The 13405-nt window shown below is 41.7% G+C and overlaps 1 protein-coding gene across 1 annotated transcript in view; it reads right to left on the bottom strand.

Annotated features, from left to right (window-relative positions):
- The window catches only part of tsnare1 (T-SNARE Domain Containing 1), a 259358-nt gene extending 248747 nt beyond the window's left edge, over positions 1-10611 (bottom strand). Inside the window, exon 1 of the mRNA XM_041988457.1 lies at positions 10543-10611. The gene's annotated coding sequence lies outside the window, so the exon portion shown is untranslated. The remainder of the gene's footprint in view (positions 1-10542) is intronic.
- Positions 10612-13405: the final 2794 nt, after the last annotated feature.

Genomic DNA, 13405 nt, shown 5'->3' with positions numbered 1-13405 from the left:
CCATCCTCTCGGGAGTAAACCATGGCATCTCTATGCCCTTGCCAATACTTTGTGGAACAAACAAAGTTGTGAGGCAGAACCAGGAACTAATTTCATTAGTGGCTGCCATTTGTGACTGATTACAGGCTGTTCTCAGCGGCTAGCAAGAGGGCTCAAAGTTCTGGGAGGTTAATAACCAGTAACAATCAATTACTTATCCAATCTGATATGATCAATGGGGTTTCCAATCAAGGAAGACATCACAATGAGAAGAGGAATACAACAACACCTCAAATATGCTAAATGCATTCTAGCATCAAAGAGGTTAATCTGAGCTGTTTAGCATCTGCACGATGATGAACACGCAAATACAGATAAAAAAAATAAAAACAAATCATGGTAAACTGTTCGTTTTGCTGATTTACACAGGGAAATACAAGCCATATAAATAAAAAAACATACCACAAGCATAAAACTATGAAAAACAGCAGATAACACAACAGTCTCTGCCACAGTGGATCATAATACATCAGCATTGTCAGAAGAGAGAAGTTATGCATGTAATGTCTTAATTAGTGCCATCAGAAGACCTCCACTGTCCTGCCCTGCATTTCCTTACATATCAGGACTGATTATTCTAATGATGTCTAAACCTCTGTCCAGCCATTATTCACATCACAGAGCCTGGCCTGGCCTGGCCTTGTTATCGCTAACAGCACAACCTCTTGTCTCCATGAATCCTGAAGTCAGATCCTGTGACTGCTCCCTTCCAGACCTTGCTGTCCTCACTAAAAGGTCTCACTTGCCACCCAATATCCAAGTCACTCATTTAAGCTACCATGTGGGTTATAATGCTCAATCTCTGCCTGGTGGAAATTGTTTTCATCTCTGTAGCTTTAACAAAGTCTAAAGCACGGCTGAATGCTATTATGCTATATTATAAAGTTAAACGTAAAATAGTTTTCTATTCTAGTTGTCTGAGATGATGCAGCTAAAAGAAAAGATTTATTTTAAAACATCTGAAACGGGGTCTTTGGTTGTGATTATGAATATCCAAAGCTTTGGACAGCGGTATTTTATGTCAATCACAGGATCATATAAAAAGAGAAAAAAATCCACTCCAATAAAAGTTATTTTCTCCCACAGCGTAATGTAGCGCTGCAGACACAGCAGAAGCAGCGAGGTCAGCCTCTGAGTGAGAGCACTGAACACTGTCAGTCACTGAGTCTTCTTGATTGTGTTGGGCAGACTGGTTGGAAACGGAAGTCCAGTCCAGTAAGCACTGGCATCAGCTAAGGTCAGCAGAATGGCATCTCTGAACACACAACAAGAGCTCGACCGATTGATCGGCCGGCTGATTAAATCGGAAGATTATAGTCCTTCACAAAATAACCATAATGGGCTGAAGGTTTGCAGATTAAACACCTTTATATTCTTATTTTATCATAAAACAGTAAATGTTTTCAAGTGTCAGAGTCTTGCAGAATGTTGTTGCACCATTTGTCCACTAGATGGAGGTCTGACTCCATTTAATCCTCAGGCCTTACTGCTGTCAGTAAAGGCAGATTTATGGTTGTGCGGCATGTACGTCTGCGTTACCGCCGTAAGCTTGGCGTACCTCTGTAGGGGCTTGACGCGCACCTCTTCCAGACCTGACGTGCACACCTGCTTCGCAGACGGTTACGCAGAGGTACTCCCTTGTGATTGGTCAGTTTGGGATCACGTGTTGCCGGATATCTGGATCTTCTTGCTGACTTTGTGTGGTAACCACCGTTTTTAAAAACAATAACCTGTGGATCAAGTTGATGAGAGGCTGATCGAAGTATTTCTTCATTTTCTTCCACAAGCTAAAAAAGACACTGAACCATGCTGGACACCATTGTTGTTTAGAAACAGAAAATACCGACCGGACTGAAGTGAACCATCAAAAGAACTTCGACCAGGTGAGTTTACCGGCCGATGCCAGTCTAACTTATGTGTCATGATAGTGACCCGTGCTTCGTTGCGTCGGTCATGCTTTTCATTTTCATTTCAATTTACTCTGTTTATGTTAGCAATAACATCACTGTGGTTATGCCAACCTAGCATAGCGTTAGCTAACAGCCTTAATACCAGTAACTGTGAAATAACAGAAGTTATTTACAAAATATTTGAGAGTACAGAACGAGCGTCCGTCACTCCATCAGCTGCAGGTTGACATGCACTGAAGGAGGATGGATGTGAAGCAGAGAGGAGGGAAAAGTTGAAATGATGAACATTACTCTCTGTCTTCACTTACTTTTATGATGTCCTGTCCCTTTTAGTTTTTTTGTTTTTTTTTTTAACTTGTCCTGTCCAGCATCATAGCAAGCAAAATGATAATCTGGTTGCTGTATCGTGCTGAACAAATTTGCTCTGCCAAGGGGAGGCCTATGGGTAGGGCCCCCTTATGGCGTGCACACCTCCCAACTCCCTACGTGTGTATGTGAGACAAAGAGGGCGATAAATAAGAGGGGTCCGGGGATGTAAGTCCAGAGGGAAGCAAACTTCAAAAGACAGGCCAGGAGAGGCTGCCCCCCACGACCAGGCCATACAGGGACCGCAGCCAATGAGTCGCCACCGACCCCAGAAGGTACCCACCCCCCCACATGCCTAACGGGGAATGAGAGAATGGGGAGAGCAGCAGAGCCCAGACCCACGGCACACCACCCCCAGGCCCCCCAGGCCCCCCAGGCCCACCCAGGTCCCCCCCACAAGTGCACTTAACCTGCTCCAAACACACACAGAAATACATGCACACACCTATATCCTTGCACACTCCCACACAATATAAACATTTACACAGCATACAACCCTCCCACTCTCACTCCCCAGCCCCCCCTCCCTCCCACCATGCCCTGTGAGAGACATCCCCAGCGGACCAGAGAATGGCAAGCCCCAGATCCGGCCCTCACCGCCATCCCCAGCCACCCCCCATCACCTTCCGCCCAGATGCGGCCGACCGGGCATCCCCCAAGATCAGCAGCCCCTCATCAGTGCAGCCACCCCAGTTTCCTGCCCCCAGAGCAACCACCTCCTGTACCCGCCCCCGGTGGCGCCCCGGGGAAGAGCGGTGTGAGGTGTCCCCATTGTCCTCCTCCTCCTCCCCGCTCATGACTGTTTGTGGTGAGTGTGATTTTTTGCAAGTAAAACTGGGGGGCAGTGACCATATTGTGCTGGGAGCAAGGTCATGTTAGTAGTCCCGCCCTCCATGCACCACATGACACGCCCCCAGAAGTTGTTTGTGTGTTGTGTTGGTGTTTTGATGTCTAATTGTAATTTAAACTGAGAGGCGAGTCGCCACAGGATGCAGCTAAGGAAGCCACTTGGGTGGCCCCCCTGGCTACACCCCGCATGACGTGCATGCCTCCCAAATCCCTATGTGTGTGTGTGTGTGTGTGTGTGTGTGTGTGTGTGTGTGTGTGTGTGTCTATGTGTGTATGTAAGCGAGATAGAGAGAGCGGGAAGAAGAGGGGTCCAGGGATGTAAGTCCAAAGGGAAGAGAACCTCCCTCCGGATTGTGAGCTGCCAGCACCACTAGGCACCCCCGTTCCCCAGAAGGCCCCTCAGGGCAAGACAGGCCAGAGGCAGCCGCCCCCCACGACCAGGCCATGCAGCGACTGCAGCCAACGGGTTGCCACCGACCCCAGAAGACACCCACCCACCAGACACCTAAGGGGGACTGAGAGGAGCGGAAGGAGAATAGCGGGAGAGCCCAGATCCATGGCGCACCACCCCCAGGCCAACCCAGGCCCCCCCCACAGGGTCATGTCATCCCTTCCCACCCCACCTACTCACCTATGATCTTACACACTCCCACTCATCCTAGCACATGCATACGCACACACACATACCCACACTCCAACACAAACATCATCCAAAAGATAGACACACACACAACATACAAGCATCCCTGCCTCACACCCCAGCACCTCCCCCTATAATCCCCTGAATCCCACTCAGCCCTCCTTCAAACCCCTACACCCCTCCTTCCCCCGAGTCATACCCTGGGTCCTAGGGCGGCAACCAGACACATTAGGGCATGCACCAACCCACAACATGGCAGCACATCCGGGATGGCCTAGACCCCCGGCACATACAGACCCCACCACCTCGGAGGGAGGGGGACCAGCCCCAGGCACCAGAGCCCAGAACCCCCGCCCAGCCCGCCCCGGAATAGCCCTGTCCCTTTTAGTTTTACTTTGTCAGAAAATCCTAGAACGTGACTCACTGTGTTGCTGTGGAGGAACATGAGTTCCAGACTATTTGTGAACATTATTTGTTTAAAATGAAACTCTGTTAAAGATTATGTGTTTTAACATGGTCTCTGGTTTTTATTTTGGTTCATATGAGTCATGACTTTATGGCAAAGAAAATAATGGAGTAGAGAAAATGGAATTTAATATTAATGCGTATCAGAGGGCTGCATAAATGATGTTCTACCAGTGTATCTTCCCTCACTATATATATATATATATATATATATATATATATATATATATATATATATATATATATATTAGTGCTGGGCACGTTAACGCGTTAATCACGCATTAACTCATTAACGCATTAACGCAATGCTTAATTAATGTGTTAATTTTTTTAATCGCGCGTTAATAATTATTTTTTTTTTTTTTTTTTTTTTTTGCTGGCCGCTGGCTTTGATGACAGAAACATGGCGTCCATGTCTCCCTTCCCTGCTGCAGCGGTGCGTCTGACGTGATCAGGAGAGAGCAGATTTATTAGAATAAAGAGATGTTTTCTGTCTGGAACAGGAAGAAGAAAAAAAGAACCGACGTTTCTCTTTGTCAAAATACATGCAGATGGACAGAACATCGTAATTTTTGGACGGGAAACTTTTTTATTATTATTTTTTTTAATAAATGCGGTTTTAATTTATGCAAGACAGCAAAGGTAAGACATGCTTTCTGACTTTTACAAACGTGAAGCATAAATCGGGTCTTCTTCTACCTCTGGTTCGGTAATCTTGGTCATATTGAGATGAAACTTCCAGCTGTGGAATCTGTGAGATGTGAGCTTTCAGTAAAAGGGGGCCGTTTGTTCGTGTTCATGGGGAGACATCATCTGTGTTTAGATGTTTTTTCGGACTTTGTGTACCTGGTCTTTTAATAATTTTTGCCTTAACTGTGTTTGTTGGTGATAGAAATGGTTTTACTGAGCTGGTAGCTGAGATTCTGGACTTTCTGTGGATACCACACATGTTTATAGTTACATCTACAGACCTGACGCCACACCTGGAACGAGACGTTAACCCTTAACTCCCGGTAGCTGAGGCTGAAAATTAAAGTTTAGAGAAATTATAGGCCAGAAATGTGGATAATGAAGCAGTGAAGGTGCATGGATGGAAGTTATTGTGCATATTGTGAATATTTCTCTCTCCTCACCATCTAGAAGCTGTGAGATTCTCATCCTGCTTTCTGTCTGTTCACCTGATGCTGATATTCATCACATATTGTTCCTTCTGTGTTTAGAAGGAAGCAGCTTCAGATCTTTAAATTCATCCTGCTGATTTTTTTACCTTTTAGTTAGTAAATCCTGAACATTTCATCCTTCTTTGTCATAAATATTTGATTTTATAAATATGAAGAAATATTTTATCTGAAAATTGCTGCTAAACCTGTTTATGTGTTTAGTGCAGGGGTCTGCAGCCTTTCCAATCCAAAGAGCCATTTTTCCCTCAGCCAGCTAAATAAAACTCCTTTAGAGACACAAATGTTACGAGACTTTTCAAAAAGGCAAATTAATATATATTTTAATAAAGAGCCACCATAGGATGTTTGTTATTTTTGAAGAACCGCATTTTTATTTCCATTTTTAAGGTTTTAAAATAAAGAAAAGCATAAAACCTTTATAAAAAAGATAGATTTAAAAAAAATATTTTAGCCACGTATTTAGAGACATAGTGGAAGGTCCAGAGAGACACTTGCAGCTCCAGAGTCGCAGGTTGGAGACCCCTGATGTTTGTAAACTCAAACTTACTGCATTTTCTTTTTATAACTGTAGGCCTTTTTTTTTTAAAGAAAGACACATTTTGCGCGTAACGATGCGATTAAAAATTTTAATCGTTGCCCAGCACTAAGATATATATATTCATATATGTATACTATATATCGAATACACCTATAGTCTAAATGTAAAGATAAATGAATTTGAACTGGTAGCTATATCAATGTATGCTCCATAGAAAGAAACTTTCACAGTGTAAATTTAAAATAAAATAGAAGTTATTTTATTCATATATTCTTTTAAGTAATTGTAATTCTGAATTTTTTTCTGCCAAATATCAGAATTGGCATTAGCCTCAGAAAATCCATATCGGTCGGGTTCTACACACAACACATCCAGCCTTGAAGCAGATGGGCTACAGCAGCAGAAGACACACCGGGTGCCTCCTGCCAGCTAAGAACAGGAAACTGAGGCTACAATTCACACACACTCACCAACACTGGACAATAGAAGATGGAGAAACGTTGCTGGTCTGATGAGTCTCCATTTCAGCTCCACATTCAGATGCTCGGCTCAGAATCTGCTGGAAACATCATGAAAACATGGATCCATCCTGCCTTGGTTCAACGCTTCAGGCTGCTGTTGGTGTAATGGTGGGGGAAGATTTTCTTGGTCCACTTTGGGCCCCTTAGTACCAACGTGGTCTGGTTTAACCAGCACAGCCTACCTGAGTATTGTTGCTGACCATGTTCATCCCTTTATGACCACAGTGGAGCATCTTCTGATGCTACTTCCAGCAGGATAATGCACCATGTCACAAAGCTCAGATCATCTCCACCTGCTTTCTAGAACATGACGATGAGTTCACTGGACTCCAACGGCCTCCACAGCCACCAGATCTCAGTCCAGTAGAGCAGCTTTGGGATGTGGTGGAACGGGAGATTCTCATCATGGATGCAGCCGACAAACCTGCAGCAACTGTGTGATGCTGTCATGTCAATATGGAGAAAACCTCTGAGGAAGGTTTCCATCACCTGGTTCCATCTAGCACATCAAGGATTAATATGGGGGTCTGACTGGAAGCTGGTCCTGATGAAGTGGACATTGAGTATTTAAATAGAGCAACTATTTGCCAACAGATAAGCATGTATCTGTAGAGAAACCACAGCAGCTGGCAGTTGTGAATTGGAGCCATATGTAAACATTACCCACAAATGGACTGGAGGTTATGGATCTGAGGACATGCGGACCCAGCTAAATGTCTGGATGTGTCTCCGCACACATTTACACCAGATACTGTGAATAGTCAAATACATTAAACCCCTTTAACGTAGACATTAAGAATCAATATTGTGATGATTTTCTGACAAAAATAAGTTTCAGTTCCATCCAGATAAAAAGGTGCATTAACAGACTTGGTCTGATTTATAAAAGAATCATTGGTGGGAAGAACAATGCTTTACTTCCTGCAAATTATTGTCCAGCTAATCTAATAGCATGAGAGAACAATGAAATACCACTTGTCTCAAAGTGGCTAAAAGTAAGTGACAAGCACAGAGGCCACACAGTTCACTTGCTAAGAAATGAAAGGGCATTAATAAGAACTACATCATCACAAACATCAGCAGTTTGAGGACATGTAAGTAGTGAATGTGTGTTGGGTTGTATGACGAACAGCATGAATGCTGAGTAGACTGGAAGGAGACAAATTAAACACAGCTCAGTTTTAAAGCCTGGAAGGCCCTGCTGAGCTGCGTTATGACCCTCATTGGTCCAACTGCTCACTAGCCAAAGATTGCTGTCAGTAAAATCAGATAAATGATAACTCACGGAGGCAAAACTGATCAAATTTAAAACTCTTTATGTCATCACCAATTAATCCAAAGTACTAAGAAATTATTTAAATATAGCTGGAATAACAGGGAGAACTGTGAGAGATGGGAGCAATCTACTGTCTGTGTAAGCTTTGATCTGTGGGTACCACATGGTATGAATTCAACTCAGACAGTTCAGATGAGATTAATGAACTTATTTCTACAGGAATAGACATTTATAACCCTTTCCAACTGTACATCTAAGTTGCCCCCGATCAATACAGTTTTAAAAATGCTTTTTGAAAAGCTCTAAATCTTCATGGACAGAAAGTATTACTGAGGTTCAGGCTGTGTAGGTGTCCTGGGGTTGAATTTTGAGACTGGACTTGGTGGTGGTACCTGTGTGTTAACCCTGGATAAGTGTTTTTTTTTTTTTGTTTATTTTTTTACATTAATATAAAATCCTGTACTAGGTTCTGTCCCGGGTCTTATTCTTTTGTTTCCCTTGGACAGATAATAAAACTACTCCATCACTCTACTCCTCCGTGCAGGCACCATACAATTTGAGTCCAGCTTTTACAGGACGTGTAGAAGGATTAATAGTTTTAAAGTCAATAATAATCAATAATGATCTATAATTATTGGATGTCCTGTTGGAGCTAGCAGCCAGAACCAGAAATCACGTCTTAGTTTTGCTGTTTTTTGGTGAAAAGTTTGATTCCAGCTCTAAAAACTCTGCTAGTGTGTTCTCCTATGACTCTGCTTTTGTTTGAAATGAATCATGAAGGTCCTGCTGGTTTCCATGGAGATGAAGGAAGTTTTATAGTGAAGGATTCTTTCTTCCTATTATAGACTATCTTGGGCTTCACTTCTTTCTGAATCCTCAAGGAGTTTCTAAAGACAGGTACACAAAATAGGATAATCAGCCCAATTTTTGTCCTGATCTCCCCCTTAAGATCAAAGCCAGAAGAGGCCTGATTGTCAGATATTTACAAACAACATCGTGTCAGTATTCCTGAGTGGTGTGTTCAGTGATTCGGTGTGATCCGCCCAGAGGGCCACGGAAGGAAAGATTGTATATAATACAAATATTTAATATTGGCAACTAGAAATCCTGTAGCGTTTGGGGTGCTCCGAGAGGAGCTGATCACACACTAGGATTACTTTACTCATTCCTAAGATTACTTTACTCATTCCTAGTATTACTTTACTCATAGGACTATTTTGCTTTTTCCTAAGATTGCTTTACTCACTCCTAGGAATACTTTACTCATTCCTAGGATTACTTTGCTCATTCCTAAGATTATCTTACTCATTACCAAGATTACTTTACTGATTCCCAGGACTACTTTACTAATTCGTAGGACTACTTTACTCATTTCTAGGACTACTTTACTAATTCCTGGAATTACTTTACTCATTCATAGAAGGCTCAGCTTTCTGTTGAGACTGGGATTATACAGACAGCCTTTGTACTCGTCATAATTTCCTTCATTTATTTTGTATATTTCACTTAAGACAGGAGGCAGAAAGAGAAGAATTGACCACACATCCTCATAAGGCTGTGAGGAAAAAAGGATAAGTGGGTTTTAATTATCACTAATAACTGTCCAGAACACTGTAGTTAGTGAAACATTTCCAGCCAGTGATTTTCTGTGTAACCTTGTTTTTTTTTTTTTTTTTTACTTGACCTTGGAAATAGTAGAAGCAAAAATTTGTGAACACAACTTGGTTAAAAAAAATCCTTAAAATCTAAATTTAGGGTGCTAATAAAGATTAAATTAACCAACTGAATCATTTCAGTCATTCAGTGAGTATTAAAGAAGTAATTAAATTACACTCCAATCATCATTTTACAGCTGTACTTGGACAAGATGGTCAATCAAGAACCATGTCAGGCTTAGAGTTGCACATTAAATGTAAAACTAATTCTTAAACCTGAAGCTGTTTGGACTGTTAATACCCAAAATTTATTAGGTAATAAGTGTTGATTCAGGGTTGCATTTGTGCCTATGGCATGTGCAGCTTCCACATCTGTGAAGCTCTGATGCTGAAAAGTACATGGAGGTACAAAATACTGGGAAACATGGACCTGCCTAAACTTTTTTTCAGCTGCATTGTTGACATTAAATTCAAGATGACATATTTATGACCAAATAGTCAAATTACTTACTTTTAAAACAAATATTTTCTATGGTCGTTCAAGAATGAAAAATTTGCTTTGATGAAATTTGCAAATCCCTGTGTGTGTTTTTTTTTTTTTTTTTTTTTTTTTTTTTTTAATGGCATTTTAATGTCCCAACATTTTGGAACAGGGTTGAAGCATCTTACTAAAAAAACCCTTTGATAATCTTGTGTATAGTGTAAAAGGAAAGTAAGAGGAAACAAGATGCAGGAATGATCCGCCCATGCTTCAGACAGGAAGTGATTGTAACCCACTAGCAAACCCAACCCTTCTCTCTATCAGGTCTCTCCACATTTCCAACAACATGGCATTCACTCAGATGCACACTCCTCTCAAACATACTGCTGGCACAATATGTTTACAGCAGATAGATTGATACAGAGCAAACATCTGTGCTCTTTTGTAGTCAGCAGAAAGCAACGAAGAGGCATCTCAGATAGCCTCCCATCCCCCCATCTTTGCCTTCTCTCTCCTTCCCTCTCGTCCCCTCCCTCTCCTCCTCCCGTCTGTGAGCCTGAAGCATCCCTCTTTAAATTCAGAAAAACATGGGGTAAAAAGGAGGGACTCCTCCGGCTTTACCTTTCAGCGTAGGGAGTGATGTGGGCTGTGATTCAGCTGAGATGTTGCTGCTCCTCAGTCTCGGCTAATGACATCATATGACCACTAACCACCTGGTCCGGCTGCTCGGTCATATGACCGGGTTTAGCCCTGGAAAAGAACTCTGGGATTTGTAGTTGCAAGAATTTTCCAGGATTAAATGTATTTATAGATGAGGCTGAGTGTTTCAGATTCAGACCGTAAGGGAATTTACTACTAAACCAGTGGATGATTCACATTTAAATACTATAATAATCTAATTGAATAAAAAATAAAAATATGTAAGGTAAATGTATCAAACTATTTGTCTTCACACATCTAATTTATATATATATATATATATATGTATAGAACGATGATGTTCTCCCTATATTGTTTTGAGCTGTGTACATCGGCTGGATGGCTGGCTGCTGGTTGCAACGCCTCTTACCTATTTCCTTTCTTTTCTAGTGTTTTAACTATTTATAGCTCACTGCTTCTGTAAATATTTTGTATACAAGCCTTATATACTTATTTGTACACAAATCTGCTGTTTTCTTCGGATCTGCAACGTTTCTTTCAACTAATACATCCAATTTAATGATGTGTGTGTGCGTGGCATCCCCTGTGTACATTATTTACAGTATGGAAGAGCTGGTCGCGTTATGCAGTGATGTTCCCTTAGGGACAGACACGAGATCCCAGTGGAGGTGCTACTGAAGACTCGTTGTGGGCATCGCGCCAGGACAAAATTTGGGAAGAGGGGCTTCAAACCTGTTCTCCCCTCCATCACCATGGGAAGCAATATTTCTTTCCAACAAGATAAACGAGCTGGTGACTAGGCCTGTCACGATGACAAATTTTGCTGGACGATAAATTTTCTTAGAAATTATCGCAATAAACGATAATATTGCGCAAATTGATAATGTTGTCGTTTTGAGACCATTTCCAACACATATGACAATGCCATAATAATGCAAGTACACCCTTTCAAAGATCAATAAACTTTCATTTCTAAAGAACATTTAAACTCATTTTAAATAACAAAACAAAAACAATAAATAAAATGGACTCTCAGTCTCATATCATCATTGTATTAAAAAATAAAAAATCATATATATATATATATACATGATTTTTCATTGTATTAAAAAATGAAAAATTCTATATATATATATATATATATATATATATATATATATATATATAATGCTCATCGTTTTTTACATATTTTAGCATGAGAATCTGAGATTTAGCACGAAAGTGTGAGAAGCCACTTAAATGGGCGAGTCTCAGGGCCAATGCGTGTTGGCAGCCCTACAACAAACAAATGCGGCATACCAGCTCGCACAGGTGCTTCACCACGGTCTCGTGCTGCAACACGCTGCTGTCAAGTATGACACAAATAAAAATGATCATGGTCGGCAAATTTATCATGCTCTTTTTTTCTTACCGTGCAATTAATTGACTTATTGCTTATCGCAACAGGCCTACTGGTGGCGCTCATTGGACATCAGCGGAATGAATGAAATGAATGAATGAAAAATACTTTATTAATCCCAAAGGGAAATTCAATATTGTAGTAGTAGTAATTTTTTTTTTTTTTTTTTTTTTAGTAAAGTAAAACAATCACATTAATTAATTAAGGGCTTTGTTCTTCAGCCTGATAGCTGCTGGAAGGAAGGATCTTCTGTATCTCTCTGTCTTGCATCGGACTTGAACAAGCCTCCCACTGAACACACTCTGTTGTTTCGTCACGGCGTTGTGTAGAGGGTGTGAAGGATCTTCCATTATCTTCGTCAGCTTGTACAGAATTCTTTTTTTGATGATCAACTCCAGCGGCTCCAGAGTTACTCCAAGCACAGAACCGGCTTTCTTGATCAGTTTGTTAATTCTTTTCAAGTCTCTGGTTCTGATGCCGCTGCCCCAGCAGATTGCTGCAAAGCTGATTGCACTTTCAACAACAGACCTGTAGAACATTTGCAACATTTTGGTGCAGACGTTAAAAGATCTCAGCTTCCTTAAGAAGTAGAGTCTGCTCTGACCTTTCTTGTAAATGTACTCAGTGTTGCTTTTCCACTCAAGTCTGTTGTCCAGCTGAACTCCAAGGTACTTGTATTCCTCCACCACCTCCACCTCCTCTCCCATGATGGAAACACTTCTATGTGTGTTCTTGTTCCTCCTGAAGTCAACAATCATCTCCTTTGTTTTCTTGGTATTCAAGATGAGATGATTGTCACCGCACCATTTCACAAACTGACCGACCAGTTCTCTGTACTCTGCTTCTTGTCCATCACTGATACACCCAGAGAGAATAGTGTCCTTCTGTTTACGGAGACCTGACATGGCTTATTGATAATTCTACGGTTTTACTGGACAACCTCCATGTACTGCAGGCATACAGAACAGAGAACGGAGAGGTAAGAGGAAAGGAGGGACTAGCTGAGTTTGTGAATTTGAGATGGTGTAAATTGGGGCACTGCACCATTAAAGAGCAACTGTGCAACCTAGACATTGAACCTTTTAAGGTTAGCATGAGGCCATATTATTTGCCACAGGAGTTCACACAATCTATTGTGATTGCAGTGTACGTGTCCCCTTCTGCCAATGCAGATATAACCTCTGACATTCTGCCCTCAGTCGCAAGCAGGCTGCAGACTCAGCCTCCACAGTTTTTCATCTCTGGGGACTTCAATCATGCCTCTCCATCATCTGTTCTGCCAAAGTACACACAGGACGTCACCTATCCCACCAGAGACAATGAAACAGTGGACTTGTTTTATGCCAACACCAAGGCAAGGCATATTCTGCATCCCCCTGCCTCAGCTGGTCACCATGCTATACATGTCCAGCCTGTGTTTAAACC

The sequence above is a fragment of the Melanotaenia boesemani genome, chromosome 6 (genome assembly GCF_017639745.1).
Source record: "Melanotaenia boesemani isolate fMelBoe1 chromosome 6, fMelBoe1.pri, whole genome shotgun sequence".
Lineage (NCBI taxonomy): Eukaryota > Metazoa > Chordata > Actinopteri > Atheriniformes > Melanotaeniidae > Melanotaenia > Melanotaenia boesemani.
Note: the sequence above shows the minus strand (reverse complement) of the source record. Positions and strands in the feature narration are given on the sequence as shown.